The 12,707-nt window shown below is 37.1% G+C and overlaps 1 protein-coding gene across 8 annotated transcripts in view; it reads left to right on the top strand.

Moving 5' to 3' along the window:
* Positions 1-12,707, top strand: part of GHR (growth hormone receptor) — a 272,519-nt gene that overhangs the window by 95,945 nt on the left and 163,867 nt on the right. For 4 of the 8 annotated variants that reach the window (XM_023238718.2, XM_045037571.1, XM_045037574.1 and 1 more), the window contains exon 2: positions 5,598-5,749. The exons of the other annotated variants lie outside the window; for them this stretch is intronic. The gene's annotated coding sequence lies outside the window, so the exon portion shown is untranslated. The remainder of the gene's footprint in view (positions 1-5,597; positions 5,750-12,707) is intronic. 8 annotated transcript variants of the gene reach the window in all.

The raw sequence follows: 12,707 nt of genomic DNA, 5'->3' as shown, positions 1-12,707 counted from the left end.
GGCAAGAAGACAATACTAAAATAACTATTATACAAGGGAGAACATAATAAAGAGTCAAAAGCAAGAGAGAGATTACTGTACCACAAGATATCTTGTGATCTTATGCAAATCTCCTGACGAATCAAGAAAAGTGTTTCCTTTTGGGTCAGAGGTCCCAGGAAATAAGCAGTTATGATTCTTTTCAAAGCCACATCCTACACTTCTCAGTCCTACTAGCCTTGCATGCTCTTTCTGTGCCTTCAACCATGAGAAACTGGTCAAATATATCAGTACTGGAAAACAAACTGGAATGAAGCTCAAGCTCTTGACATCAAGGTTCTTAGGGTTGTTGTTGTGTCCAGAAGACCCTAAGACCTCTTCATGTTTTATAGGCATGGGTATGTTTTTGTCTGTAGGTTTCCTTGTTTTGCCCCAGGTTTGAAGAACATGTTACAGTGACATAAGCGTGCACAATTATAGGTGATTGAATTGAGGACTAAGCTCCAGCCACACTGATTTTCCTTCTGTTACCTCATCCACCAGGCTATTCCCTTGCCTGGAATGCTTTGTGCTCAGATTTTGGCATAGCTGACTCCTCTTGTCATCCAGTCTCAACTCAACTGAAAGATCTTCTGTGATCCCAGTTAGATGAGTAAGTCCCCCACCCCCATTTCCATCACCCTGTTATGCTTTCTTCATAGCATTTATTCCGTCTAATAGTTCTTTTCTCGCTTACTTGTTTATTTTTTATTGTCAATTTTCTTTCACTAGAATGTCACTTCCATGAAATAGGAGACCTTTATCACCGGTTTGGAGGGCCCTGGAAATTGTGTGGCATATGATAGGCACTCCCACATGTTTATTGAATGATAAATTGAATGTGTGAGTGGCTAGGTGCTGAGGGAAATGGTCTGCAGTCCTATTGTGCTCTTTGCCTGAAGAAAACTTCTTGCAAGAATATCAGGTGCCTTTGCCTTAGCTTGAGGTGCCTTTGCCTTAGCTCCAGCCCATACCTCTCTACATGTGCAACAGTGGGCACTAGGAACACACATATTGATGTTTTTCGATTAAAGGATGGCATCTTGGATACAGGTTCCCTTTAGGCTGTAATGTTGTTGAGGCCAGTATCTCTCAAGATTTAATTCATGTTTCTTAACCTGAGCCTTTCACACAACTGATATACCAGGTGTGATTTAGAATTTTGCTTCGGGTTTATAAAGCTGTTTATGCTGTATATCTTCTCTGAAACTTTTCCAGCACATTTTAAAAGCTCTACAGTTTTGCTTGCTAATGATTTTCATCTGCCAGAGAGCTTGTCTAGTTAAAAAGCAGATCACTGAAGACACTTTTGGCACATATATTTCATATTACTTAAGTTAATTTTGTTTTAATTTTGTTTTGTTTTGTTTTGCTTTGCTGGGAAAACCTGTAATAAAGGAAGAGAAAAAACTGACTTCCCTTTTTAAAAGTGAAGATGTTACTTGGGTGGAGAGTTGTAGTTACATAAAATATACTTCTCTAATTCTTAACTGAATCAAAAATGGGACAAGCAGATAATTTTTGGAAATAGTTTGGGTTGAAAGGTTTTGGCATATTCATGGGTTCTCTCAGCTGCTCAAAAATAATTTTGAAAGTCTTATTTGCATTCTCCAAATTAAAGATTTTGGCCAAAAGGAAATGCTAAAGTCATGGTTTTTCTCAGGTTGACTTGTTGGGTGTTAGGAATTTATAAGCAGGATTTTGAAGGGGGATCATAGATGGGACCTTTGTACAAAGTCATTGGGCCAAAATAAACACTCCATTGTTCCATAGTTTTGTATTGCAAATAGGAAAACATCCCTATAATTATTCTATTAAGGGGACACAGATTACCAGATTTATAAGAAAACGCCAGTGGTTGATTGAGCCACTTTTTGTGTGAAGGGTGGTGCACAGTAACTGCCAAATTTCTGTCAACACAAGAAAAAAACATCCATATATCAAAAAATTTTTTTTCTCATGTATTATGTAAGAAATTTATGCATGCTAGTACTTAGCAAAAGAAACTTTCTGTTTTCAGCAATCTGTTGAAAAATCTTGATCAAAGGCATTTCCTATTTGAAGCTTAAAAGTGACAATGTAAATACAGATAAATTCAGTCTTAGCATCTTTTTACCACGTTTTCACTCTGGCAATAATATTAACTATAGTGATCAAAATAAAACTGCTAAATATAAAAACATTTTTCTCAGGAAGCATCTAGGTGGCCCAGTTGTTTAAGCGTCCACTTTGGTTCAGGTCTTGATCTTAACTTCATGAGTCTGAGCCCCGTGTAGGGCTCTGTGCTGACAGCTCAGAGCCTGGAGCCTGCTTCAGATTCTGTGTCTTCCTCTCTCTCTGTCCTTCCCCTGCTTGCGCTTTGTCTGTCTCTCTCAAGAATAAATAAACATTTAAAAATTTTTTTTTCTTTGATCTTGAAATAACAAGTCAAAAAAAAAAAACCCCCACCCACTACTCATCCTACAAAAGAAATTGGTGTCTAATTATCACTCTTTTCTGCTGCCAAGGTGGGTTGTCATTGCAGCTGCTGGCTGGGCAACTTTTCTCACTCACAAGGTTATTTGTCCCTTCATAAGAAAGAGGATCAAAACCCAAAGATGTGCCTCCTTGTAGTGAGATTGGCTGTGTTTCCGTTCAACCAAGCCTCCTTTACTGGAGGAGAAAAATAACATTTTATCAGGGCTTATAACTTTCTGGACATTATGCAAGATAATGGAGGAGGCAGAGATGAGGTCTTGCTTCGAAATGTCAGATCTCTTTCCCTTTGGGCACTGAGGAATGAAGGGGCAGAACTGAAGAGCTCTAGATCATTTTTAAGTAGATTTTTTTTTGTGACCCACATGATCACATTTATCAGGCACCTTTTCCAATATGAAGCAGTGTCAGTTTAACAGCAAATATATTCAGTAAGTCTCTCCTGTCCAAAGGACATTGATAGTTTGGTAAAGAGAAGACACTGTACATCTCACTGTCGTAGACAGGCTGTGGTAACCTGAGTGAGCTCAGGTGACAAAGAAAATACATTGGAACTACAGAGCAAGAAAAATCCGTCCTGATTTGGTAGCTGAGGACAACTTTCATGACAGGCGGGGTAGGCCTGGAAAGCTTGGTAGATCTTACAAGATGAAAAGAGCTAAAGTGTCGAGAGAAATAGCTGGGTATGCCAAGTAGTATTATACATTATTGACTAAGAGTTTGGGCCAGTCCATACAGCAAAGTTAAAGAAGTTGAGTATAGAGGGGAATATAGCTTAAAAATAGACCAGGACAAGTTGTTTGGGGCCTTGATTGTCAGCTAAGGACTCAGGGTCCTTAGGGAAGTCATTAAAGAATATTAAACAAGAAAATTTCATGTTTGGAGATAGACTTTCAATTCCTGGCGGAAAATTAAATGATGAATTGGAGACAGAAGAGTTGGACAACAGGGACTGTGTGGTAATAGTCCCCAAAATGAACAAAGGGAATAGATCCACTTTTGTATGTGATTACAGTAAGACCTCTTCACAGATTAGTGTATTTCAAAGGAGTAGTATCTGTTTAGAGCACAAATTAAGTGGAACAATTCAGTGGAGTTTCATTGTAATGGGATTTAGTTTGGTGATCCAGCTGTGGAATTAGGAACAATATCTCATGATGATGCAGATCACAGTGAGCTGATAAACCCTGTAGGACATGTATATTCAAGTATATACATCAGTACACATTTCTCTTTACTTGTTAAAATTCTGGCCATCTTCTTACTATCTGCAATGCTGAAGATTGGAAGGCTGTTTGTCTTTGCCAACAGTTAAGGCAGCTCATTCCCTACAACTACAAGATGTCTGAGTCCTGAAAGTGAATCTGTCTGGCAAGTTTTGAATTTGACAGCCTTCATGAGAGTGAGTGTTCCACACTGTGTTTAACTGAAGCCCATGTCACAGACACTGCTTAACTCATGGTAGGTCACTCAGTTCCTGCTCCATTTGAGGTCTCAGCTGGTTTCAGATCCATAGTGGAAATACCCTCCTTGCCTAAGCTGAGTTAATGAAATACATTCACTCTTGTCATCCCTTCATCTTTGAGATATAAGATCTATGATTTTTTTGGGGGGGGATCTATGATTTAAAAATATCTCATTATTAACTAAAAATGGAGCCAAACTTCATTCTCAGGACCAAAAGAAAAGTGAACAAATGGAGGGACTCTTCAGCCCACCTTCCCTATGACGCGCACGCCCCCCTTCCTCACCTGCAACAAGTTAAATGTAACATTAGCACTAAACAGGCTACAACTTACAACACTATTAAAATTGTGATCAAAGAGGAGAAATTGTCATGTGGATGTTCAGTTTTAGAAATGATAATGAGGAAGTGGGGGCACTTACCTCTGAAATGACTGACATGGAAGGAAATGTCCACACTGTCTTAGAGAATAACAGATGTTGCCAGTTTAGTTGAAGGGGCAAGACAGAGAGCCATGATAGAACTCAGAGTGGCACATACGGTGTTATCTATTGCATACTTTGCCTTTTTGCTGTAAAGCGGGGACCACATTGGAACATGAAAAATAAAATCTTTTCAGACTGGGAAATAATTAGATGTCAAATCACAGACTTTTAAATTTTCTAAATACTGATGCAACTCAATTGGGGCTCTAGAAATGACTACCAGTGCCCAATCTTTTATTAACATATAAGGAGTGCCTGTTTTGCACAAGCTCTGTCATATTCAGAGATAGATTGTTGGCACAAACTAAGTCAGTCACCTATCCTCTTGGCTTTTCGTCTCTTTTAATGAGAGGAATAGCTGGAGTGTTTTTCTAGGGAAGCAGTTGAAGCTGCTGGTCAACTCTATGGGAAATGATTGTGAAGGATACTATTATATGACATGCAGAATAAATATATAAGGAAAATACTTCTGCACACATGAAATATAAAAGGAAGCCTATTTGGAATATCTTTTTTTAAGAGTAAAATCCTTTTATTTAAGCCACTGATTCTCTTTCTAAGGAATTCTCAGTAGGAGCTTCTGAGTTTATCCTCAGTGGTTCCGGTGACAAGAAAAGAAGATGAATTATGGCCTTTCTCCAGATACTTTCTGCCATCATTTGAGACCATGAATGTGGCATTCTGGTGCTTTTGCACTCAGGAACTGACATAACCACAGATGTGTGAAGCTCACTCTGGATCATTACACTACAGGGCTTCTGCCTGTGCTGTCATTTTATTGTTACTGTATTATTAATTATGATGGCTCTCAACCAACTGAAACACACTATAGTCTGTGAAATGTTTTGGTTCTTGTTTTAATAAGTGTTTGCTGGAAGGTTCCACGGTGGTCTACGTAAGATGAACCAGCTTTGGCGTACCCATTTGTTGTGACTTACGTGACTTAAATAAGATCCCCAGGTCCAGCCTACCTAGGGCTTGTGCATGTGTTTGTGACTTCCAGGGACAGAGATTGAGAACCATTTGTTAATCATTGTGCCCCAAATCAGTTTTTCACTGGAATGAAGTGCTTAAATTAACTTTTTTGAAGCTAGTAAAAAATATGCTTTTTTTATTTTTTATTTATTTATTTTTTATTTTTTTGGACTAATCAGACACGGCTGGCACCAGAACTCTGGGAAGCCTTGTGACAGGACCTAGCCTGTGCAATCTCACATGTGATTTGCCGTTCTTCCTGGAAGGTCCACTCTGTGGCTTTTCTCTGGAATCTATGAAGAAAATGTTCCTCAGCCTAGCCTAGAAACAGGTATTGAGAAAGCTCCCCTTCCTTGTCATATAACACTGTGTCTGGGGAGGGCCAACTGCTGAGCCATGAGGGTGGGTAGGGTGCATTTGGGGGTGACAGTCATGGATTCAGTGACCGGAACTCACCTGAGTAACCATTCCAACCCTCCTCTGTCAGTGTTGTCCAGGAGTGGGTGCCCTACACAAACTTCTCTTTATCAGAACCTCTTTTTATCTTTCTATCTGCATAAATTTGTGCGGGCTTGTTATTTTTGACCCTGGGCAGGATATAGATTTAGGGCTAATACTCTTATTTTTTTTAATATACTCAGAACCCTAAAATAAGTGTCCATGTACCTGCCACCCAGATGAATACATCAAAAGTAAATATTTTTCCCATGTGTGCTGCCTAGCTTCTATTTGTAAAGAAACAAAGTACACAGGTGAATTTGAGGTTCCCTGTTTTGCCTTTCTCAGCATCACCCTACTCTGCTACCCCAGAACAACTGCCATGTGTTGGCCTTTGTACAGTCCTGTTTTTATACGTTTAAATTTTGCTGCATATATAAAACATGATTATTGTATGCATGAAATACAAATTATTTGTGTATTTTAAAATACTCATGGGATGCCTGGATGGCTCAGCCAGTTAAGCGTCTGACTCTTGATTTCAGCTCGGGTCATGATCTCACAGTCATGAGATTGAGCCCCATGTCAGGCTGTGCACTGGGCATTGAGACTGCTTGGGCTTCTCTCTCTCCCTCTCTGTCTCATGCACATGTACTTGCACACTTTCTCTCTCAAAAAAAATAAATAAAATTTTCATATATTTCGCTTTATTATTTCTTAAATATTTATTTATTTTTAGGAGAGCGCAAGTGGGGGGAGGGACAGAGAGAGGGGGACAGAGGATCTGAAGCAGGCTCTGCACTGACAGGCAGACAGCAGTGAGCCCGATGTGGAGCTTAAACTCACGAACCAGGAGATCATGACCTGAGGCAAAGTCTGACACTCAACTGACTGAGTTGAGCACCCAGGTATCCCCATATGTTTTACTTCAAATATGGACTGTGGTATTCTGGCAATCACTACTTTTGCTATCAAACATTCTGTTTTCAGAATTTATGTTTTTTATATTCCCCTTGCTCATTCTTTTAAAAATTTCTGTATATTACTCCATCTCATGAAAATATTACAACTTATCCATTCCCATACTACTGAAAATTTAAAATGATTCAATTGTTTTACAAAAATAAGTTGTACTGAAATCAATACCCTTAGACATTTCCTTTAGGATACATGTACTAGAGTTTTTCTGGAGTATATATCAGTGGGCTTACCACATCATAGGGTATGTGCATTTTCGTGTTTGGTAGACACTAACAAATTGCTCTCCATAGTGCTCTCTTACCAATTTACACTCCCACCAGGTCCTTGCTCACACTTATTATCAGACTTAATTATGTGTGGGTTGGTAGATGTGAATCAGTATCTCATTGTTTTAATTTTCATTACTCTGATTATTCGTAAAATTGAACATCATTTTTATAGGGCCATTAGGATTTCCTCCTCTGTGAATTATCTATTTCTACTCTTTGTTTACTCTTTTATTGTCTGTTCTCTTTACTGATTTACAAAAACGTGTAAATGTGTATGATCCTAATGTATATGTATTTTAATATATGTGTTTATATTTCATACATATGACTCATACTTTTTCATATATTGAAAAATATATTGTTGAAACTTTTGCCTCCTGTCTGTTGATGGCATTTTAATTTTTTTCATGACCTCTTTTAACACAATTTTAAAATTTTGATAAAGTTAAATTTCTTTTATTATTTTGCATTTTGTGCCTTGCTTAAGCAATCACTTTCTCCTCCATGATTATATTATATTTAAATCCCTCCTGTACTCTAAATTGCTTTAATTTACTTCTCAAAGTTTTGTTTTACATGTGTAGACATTGAATTTACATGGAGCTAATTTGTATATGTGGTGTAAAGCATGGATCTATTTTTATTCCATATGAAAAACCAGTTGTCTCAATACCATTTACTGAGCTCTATTCTTTCTCCATTATTTGCAGTGCCTTTTCTGCTGTGTTCTAAGATCATATATATGCTTTAAACGTTTCTAGGCTTTTTTTTCCCTGTTGATCTCAACTTTCCTATCCTTATAAGGTATCATGCCATGCAAATAGTATGCCTTTATAATAGGCATTTTTTTCTTGTGCCACGTAATTGTGAGAATGCTTGAAAAGTTTCATTTTAAGTATGCTGTTAGGTACAGGTTTTTGGGTGACATATTTTTGTCAGATTCAGAAAACTCTGGATTTCTCGTTTATTAAGAGTTTATCATAAATGTTAAATTATAAACACTGGTTTTCTGCATGGTAGAATGACCATTTGATTACCTCTTTAAAATTATTAATGCAGTAGATTATATTGCTAAATCTTTCTGATATTGAACTGTCCTTGCATTCCTGGTCTAAATGTTACTTGTACAGGATGTTTCTATTGTATTATCTTTTGGGGCTTTTTTTCCCCCACAATGTCTTGAAGCATATTTCGGCAGACTTGCTTTTTTTTAGGTATTGACTTAAATAATCACTCTTCAGAAATGTTTCTTTGCAAAGCTAAAAATGCAAAGGTTTTTCTTTCGTTTTTTTCGAATACGTATAGTTATTACCTGGCAATAATGATTCTCATTTCTGCCTACTGAGAAAAAACATCCACAGAACATGAGTCTATAACATCTGTTCCTAAACTATGTGAGGCCTGCCACTTTCCCAAGACCATGATTATGCTCATCTTCTCTTTCCCTTCTTAGATCTGGGTGGGGTGTGACCTTCTCAGTCTTCCCTGATGTGGGTCCCCTAACAACTGTGCTAATTCTTAAGGCAGCAGAAGCCTGCAACAGCCACATCATCAGTGCTGACCTTACACCCATGTACCCATGCACCCCTCAGCTGGGCGGCTCACTCCCACATCAAGCAACATTAGTGTTACCATTTCACACAGATTATCTATCCTTCTCCCAAACAAAGTAGAAAATCTAACACATTTTAATTGTTCTTTGAGATAAACTCACCTATTTTCCTCATCTAAAATTTTCTTTCACCGTTTTTGATCAGTAGAAAATGTGGCCTATATTGTTTTTACAAACAATATTTGTTTGAGTTGGCTATCATGTTTTACCTTTGTTTTTCCTCACCATTTATTTAGTCATCTAATAAATCCTTATTGTATGTCTTCTATTGGCCTGCTGTGGTTATAAGTGCTTGGAAATATAGCAGTGAACAGAACAGATAAAATCCCTGAACTCATATAATTGACATTCTAGTAAAAGGAGATAAATAAAAATCAGAAAACAAATAAAGATAAGTGCTATGGAGAAGAATAAGATATAAGAGTTATTATTAATCTGGGTTTTCAGGGAAGAGCTCAAAGACGAAGTGATATTTTAATGGCTATTTGATGAAAACCTGGGAGAAAAATATCCCAGAGGGAATAGCATATACTGCATGGGGTCTTCAAGAAACATCAAAGAGTCCAGTGTGGTTGGAGCAGAATGGGCAGGAAAAGTGTGGTAGATGAAGGCAGAGATAGTGATTAATGGTGGGGGGAGAGGGTCAAAGGACACCAAGTAAGACTTTTAGACCACTGTAAGCACTTTGGCATTTACTCTAAGTGAGATGGGATGCCATCTGAGGGTCTTGAACAAAAAAACCTGACATGTTCTTGTTTTAGCAAGATCTTGATGGGTGACTTATATATTTGGGGATAAGGGTTTTCAAGACCAGAAGCATGTAGACTAATTAAGAAATGTTTATAATAATCCAGATAAGAAATATTGGTGACTTGGGTGAGGGAGATAAAGAAAGAAAGAAATTATCACATTCTGGATATAATTTGAAAGTATATCTAAGAGAATTAGTTGATGGATTGGTTTTCAAGGTATGACTGAAAGGCCTGAGAATCTGAAAGGATTAAGGTGATATTTAATGAAATGACCAACACTGTGGAATGAAAAGGTTAAGAGGGTAAAATCAAAAGTTTGTTTATAGATTTATAAATTTGAGATTCCTATCAAGCACCCAAGGGGATTTTTAGTCAATTGGATGTATAAGCCTATAGTTCAAGGAAGAGTTTTGAATTAAAGTTATATATTTGGAGAACATAATCATATAGATGATATTAATGACATATTACAAATGAAATCACCTAGGAATAAGTGTAGGTAGAGAAGAGTGGATGATAAGGACTAAGGGTATTCCAATGTCACATGACTGGGAAATGAAGATGACACAACAAAGTAGACCAAGATGAAGTATCCAGTGAGGTAGTAGAATAAATGGAGAATAGTGTCAAAATACCAAATTATGATAGTGTTTCAAAGAGTGATCCATTATGTTGGGTGTTAATAAATCAAATGAGATGATTAAGAACTAACCACTAGATTTAGCAATGTAGAGGTCATTAGTGGCAAGGACAAATCTATGTCATTGGAGTGGTGGAGGTTAAGGCCTAACTTTAATGGGTTTAGGAAGGTGGACAAAGAGGAATTGAGAATAAGAGTCTAATGTAATTCCTTTGAGAAGTTTGGCTTTAAATGGGGGGCAGAGAAATGGGTCAACAAATATAGGTATAATAACTGGAATAGTTGGGATAGAACATTTTAAAAAATACTTTCAGTATATTTTTAAAATGATTGATGTCTTCTTGCAAAAATAGTTCTTTTAATAATTATTTAAATTAGAATCTTTAGGTAGAAAACTTTTCATATTCCCTCCACCACAAGACTTAGTGACAGTTTAGCTAGGTATCAAATGATAAATGGATGGTTATTTCTCTGATACTTAAAGGTTTTCATTTGTGTTTTGACATTTGTTGTTGCTGAGGAAAAATCTTCTACTGGTATGTTTGAATTCATTAGTGGATAATCGGCCTCTTACTTGAAGTCCCTTTAAAGAGTTTTTCTTTATCATGATGCCCTATTGTGAATTTACTTTTTATTTATAATCCTCGGTGAGTATTGTGGGTTTTTAATCTGAAAACTCATTCCATTCTTTTAATTTTATAAAATTAATAATAACCTTTTCCAAAAATGATTCTTGCAGTTGAATTAAATTCTCTCCTGGAACTCCCACCATTTGTGGGTTGGAGCTCCTCAATCTGCCTTCCATGGCTTGTAATTGCTCTTTAACATTTTCCAGTACTAATGTCTTAGTTTAAATAAATAAATAAATAAATAAATAAATAAATAAATAAATAAACCTACCATTGCAGTAGTTGGCACAGAGGAGGAAGTTCAAAGTGTAAACTTGCAGTGCCATGTTGGCCAGCACAAAGGTTCATGTGAAGAAACTATCTTATTCTCCTCCCTTCTCCTCTCCATTTGTCTTCATCTGTTCTGGCTCTGTAACAGAAATACCATAGACTGAGTGGCTTATACACAACAGAAATTTATTTCTTGCAATTCTGGAGGCTGAGAAGTCTAAGACCAAGGTGCTGGCAGATGCCATGTTTGGTGAAGACCTACTTCCTGGGTCATAGACAGCTGTTTTCACTATATCCCCAGATGGTGGAAGAGTACAGGGAGTTCTCTGGGACCACTTTTATAAGGGCACTAATCACCTAATCACCTCCTAAGAGGCCCCACCTCCAAATATCACATTGAGGATAAAGTTTCAATATATGAATTGGGGTAGGAGATATGAACATTTAGCCTTATAGCACCATTTTATTTGTGTAAGTAGGCCAGCAAACAAAGCCAGGTTTGGCCCACTAGACTGACCCTACAGTATAATAGGCTGTGACTCACAGAAAAACAAGAATATGGGGGAATATTAATTAGTGCAGCCATTAAATTTTATATTCAGTTTTTGTATTTTGGGGTGGTGGTGGTTGGGCAGGAGGGTATTATGCTTTTTTAGCCAGCAAGGAAGAGGATGCTGCCATATAATTCCATATAATTGGGATTTACTATAATGACATCAGATCTCTGCTGCTGTGCATAGCCATTCTCATGTATCCCTCTCTCAGTACATCTTGGGTCCTTCATGGATTCTTTTATAATGTCTTCAAGCTCCCTATCCTCTTACTTGAAACTTCTCTAAGCTTATAGAATTTGCTTGGGTCACCCAAAATTTAATGTCAAGTAATTACTATTGGACAGCAGTTGGTATTAGGACTTCATTCTCAATCTAATCAGTTCATATTAGCTGAGTCAGGTTGATTTCATTGGAATCAACAAAGAATTGCTAAAAGCTGCGTTTCCTAGATAAAGTGGCAATCTAATTGCAGGTACTGAAGAGACACTAATGTTAGATGGAAAAAGAAAAAGAAAAAACATGAGACAGCTTTTTGTATAGGGTCTGTTTTCAGCTTTCTTTAGAAATTTTATTGGAAAGAGAATGACAGAAAGGGAGTTCATAATTTGTTTTACATTGTATTAATACTTACCAAACTTCTACATAAGTATTGTGCATTTATTATCAGAAAAATAAAATAAAGATTGGCTTCAGGAAAAACAATCATTTTGCAAACCAGCATCACATACTCCTACTCTTGATTTAGCTCATCTCCTTGGTACAAGTATGAAGCATCTGTGAATAAAATGCTGTTTGGAGCAGAGAGCCTCATGCTTGTCCCACTGGCACCATTTCAAAATACAATGCTCAGTATACAGTTTGGTTTTGGGAAGCTGGGTGCCCAAACCTGGAAAAATATAACCCATGACACTAACAGGACAGGCTCCTTTTCCTAATTTCCTATACTTCCCTACTCTTCTTTGTATAACCAGTGTTTATTAACTGTTTTTACTAACTTGAGGTTTGGAAATTTGGTTTGGGATAGGGTGGGATAGGTTGTCCCATGTTCTTATTAGACCAAAATATTTCTATCTGACTATGGTGGTCATTTCTGTGGCCTTAATAATTCCCCCAATAAAACAATTCACAGATTCTAAAGTAAAAA

This window comes from Felis catus, chromosome A1 (genome assembly GCF_018350175.1).
Source record: "Felis catus isolate Fca126 chromosome A1, F.catus_Fca126_mat1.0, whole genome shotgun sequence".
NCBI lineage: Eukaryota > Metazoa > Chordata > Mammalia > Carnivora > Felidae > Felis > Felis catus.
This window is presented reverse-complemented; position numbering and strand designations above follow the sequence as displayed.